General features: G+C 41.7%; 1 non-coding gene across 1 annotated transcript; it reads left to right on the top strand.

Annotated features, from left to right (window-relative positions):
* The first annotated feature begins 2,534 nt into the window (after positions 1–2,534).
* LOC112774260 (small nucleolar RNA R71) lies at positions 2,535–2,638 on the top strand. Its single transcript, XR_003188755.1, has one exon. It is a non-coding gene; the product is annotated as a small nucleolar RNA R71 (small nucleolar RNA).
* The last annotated feature ends 1,142 nt before the right edge of the window (positions 2,639–3,780 follow it).

Raw genomic sequence — 3,780 nt, 5'->3', positions numbered from 1 at the left:
AAGTTTGGTGTTGTGATGAGCGGATAATTTATACGCTTTTTGACATTGTTTTTAGTATGTTTTTAGTAGGATCTAGTTACTTTTAGGGATGTTTTCATTAGTTTTTATGTTAAATTCACATTTCTGGACTTTACTATGAGTTTGTGTATTTTTCTGTGATTTCAGGTATTTTCTAGCTGAAATTGAGGGACTTGAGCAAAAATCAGATTCAAAGGTTGAAGAAGGACTGCTGATGCTGTTGGATTCTGACCTCCCTGCACTCAAAGTGAATTTTCTGGAGCTACAGAACTCGAAATGGCGCGCTTCCAATTGCGTTGGAAAGTAGACATCCAGGGCTTTCCAGCAATATATAATAATCCATACTTTGGCCAATAATTGACGACATAAACTGGCCTTCAACGCCAGCCTTCTGCCCAAATCTGGCGTCCAGCGCCAGAAAAGGATCCAAAACCAAAGTTGAACGCCCAAACTGGCACAGAAAGTGGCGTTCAACTCCAAAAATGGCCTCTGCACGTGCTACACTTAAGCTCAGCCCAAACACACACCAAGTGGGCCCCGAAAGTGGATTTATGCATCAATTACTTACTCATGTAAACCCTAGTAGCTAGTTTATTATAAATAGGACCTTTTACTATTGTATTAGGCATCTTTGGTCTCAGTTTTAATCTATTGTTCATCTTAGGAGACTATTGATCACGTTTTAGGGGGCTGGCCATCTCGGCCATGCCTGGACCTTCACTTATGTATTTTCAACGGTAGAGTTTCTACACTCCATAGATTAAGGTGTGGAGCTCTGCTGTTCCTCAAAGATTAATGCAAAGTACTACTGTTTTCTATTCAATTCTTCTTATTTCTCTTCTAAGATATCCATTCGCACCCAAGAACGTGATGAAGGTGATGATTATGTGTGACGCTCATCACCATCTCCCCTACGAACACGTGCCTGACAAACACCTCCGTTCTACATGAAATAAAGCTAGAATGAATATCTCTTAGATCTCCTAACCAGAATCTTCGTGGCGTAAGCTAGAATGATGGCAGCATTCAAGAGAATCCGGAAGGTCTAAACCTTGTCTGTGGTATTCTGAGTAGGATTCAATGATTGAATGACTGTGACGAGCTTCAAACTCGCGAGTGCTGGGCGTTAGTGACAGACGCAAAAGGAGGGTGAATCCTATTCCAGCATGATCGGGAACCGACAGATGAATAGCCGTGCCGTGACAGGGTGCGTGAGCATATTATTCACTGAGAGGAGGGGATGTAGCCACTGACAACGGTGATGCCCTTGCATAAAGCCAGCCATGGAAAGGAGTAAGACTGATTGGATGAAGATAGCAGGAAAGCAGAGGTTCAGAGGAACGAAAAGCATCTCCATTCGCTTATCTGAAATTCCTACCAATGATTTACATAAGTATTTCTATCCCTATTTTATTATATAATATTCGAAAATACCATTATCACTTTATATCTGCCTGACTGAGATTTACAAGGTGACCATAGCTTGCTTCATACCAACAATCTCCGTGGGATTCGACCCTTACTCACGTAAGGTATTACTTGGACGACCCAGTGCACTTGCTGGTTAGTTGTATCGAAGTTGTGACAATTATGAATTAAGATCAGAGCACCAAGCTTTGGAGCCATTACCAGGATTTGTTTGATCCTGGAGATCACAATTTCGTGCACCAGTCAGCCAGTCTGATAATGACATCTGTAGGCATTATCTCATTGATCTGCAGCCTCTTCACCAGGGATAAGGGCAGTAAGTTGATGCTGGCCCCTAAATCGCATAGTGCTCTGTCGAACATATTTTCACCTATGGCACAAGGGATATGAAAACTTCCTGGGTCTCTTCTTTTTGTAGGCAACTCAGCTTGAATAAGGGCACTACATTCCTTGTTCATCACTATAGTCTGCCCTCCCTTGAGTGAGCTTTTCCTGGGAAGAAGTTCCTTCATATACTTGATGAATGTAGGCATTTGTTGAATTGCCTTGATGAATGGTATGTTCACATGCAGAGATGCAAACAAGTCTAGGAACCTTGAGTATATTCTTTTTCCCACAGCACCATTGAGCAGTTGAGGGAATGGTGCATAGAGCTTCAGCAGCTCTTATTGTGAGATTTCTGGTTCTTTATGATCTCTATCCTCCTCCTTTGTTGAGTTGTCTTCAGGTTGTTTGCACACTTTGCCTTGCTTGTCTTCAATCTCTTGATCACTTGTAGTGACCATTTTACAATCTTCCCATCTTACTTTGTTTGCTTCTCCCTTGGGGTTTTTCTCAGTGTCACTTGGGAAGCTATCAGTAGGTTTGGGAATCTTCTCAGCTAAATATCCCACCTGGAATTCCATCTTCCTAATGGTTTCTCCCTGGTTCTTAATATTGGCTCGCACCTCCTCTTTGAACACCTTATTTTCTTGAATCTCTTGGCATATTCCTTCAAGTAAGGCTTCAATCTTAGAGAGCCTGTCATCAATTGATGAGTGGTTCAGAGCCCTTCATAGAAAATGTGCAGCTGGACCCATTCGTTGAACATGTCAGGTGGACACCTCCTTGTTAAGTCTTTGAACCTCTCCCATGCTTCATACAGAGTCTCACCATCCTATTGCCTGAAGGTTTGAACCTCAGCTTTCAGCCTATTGATTCGTTGAGGAGGGTAGAATCTTGCTAAAAATTTGTTCACCACATCCTCCCAAGTTGTCAAGCTCTCCCTTGGGAAGGATTCCAGCCACTTGGCTGCCTTGTCTCTGAGTGAAAAGGGAAATAAGAGCAATCTATAGGCGTCAGGATGAACACCATTAGATTTCACTGTGTCACATATTCTCAGGAAGGTGGTCAAATGTTGGTTGGGATCTTCTTGAACACCTCCTCCAAACGAACAGTTGTTCTGAACAAGGGTGATGAGCTGTGGTTTAAGTTCAAAGTTGTTGGCATGGATTGTTGGCTTTTGGATGCTACTTCCACAATTGCCTGGGTTTGGATTAATGTAAGAGCCCAAAACTCTTCTATCCTCCCCAGCATGAGTTGCTCCACCTCTTCTGCCATGGTTGTGAGTCTCTTCTTCATGATGATTTTCCATGTTTTCTTCCATGTTTGGTTCAAAGTATTCCTCAAACTGTTCCTCCTCTTCTTCAGCACCAACTACTCGTTTTTCTTTTGCCTCCCTCCTTAGTCTAAGGAAGGTTCTCTCTGGTTCAGAATCAAAGGAAGTTGAAGCCCCGCTTCTTCTCCCTGTCATACAACCAACAAGTACAAGCAAAGAAAACAGGTGCAGACAGTATTTGTGTCAGAGTTATTGTTAGTTGTGGGTGATGCAATATATCAAACAGTTAGTGGGTTAGCAAACAGAATTGAAAATAAACAAAGAAAAACAAACGGGTAGAGGGAGAAGGGAAGAAGTTTAACTAAAACAAAAAGTAAATCACTCAAACAGAAAAATAAAATTCACAAAATAAAATGCTCAATCTAGTGATCTTCCAATCTAATCATTGTTGATGCACAATCAATCCCCGGCAACGGCGCCATAGACTTAATGCGGGGAAAACTTGTCTCTCAACAAATCTTCCTTCGACAAGTGTACCGAAGTTGTCGTCAAGTAAAAACTCACAATAGAGTGAGGTCGAATCCCACAGGGATTGATTGATCAAGCAACTTTAATTAGAAGAATGTTCTAGTTGAGCGAATCCAGAAATTGGGTTGAGAGTTGCAGAAAATAAAATGGCGGAAATGTAAATAACAGAAAAGTAAATGCTAGAATTAAAGGACTGGAAGTAAATGACT

Source organism: Arachis hypogaea, chromosome 18 (genome assembly GCF_003086295.3).
Source record: "Arachis hypogaea cultivar Tifrunner chromosome 18, arahy.Tifrunner.gnm2.J5K5, whole genome shotgun sequence".
In the NCBI taxonomy this organism is placed as follows: Eukaryota; Viridiplantae; Streptophyta; class Magnoliopsida; order Fabales; family Fabaceae; genus Arachis; species Arachis hypogaea.
This window is presented reverse-complemented; position numbering and strand designations above follow the sequence as displayed.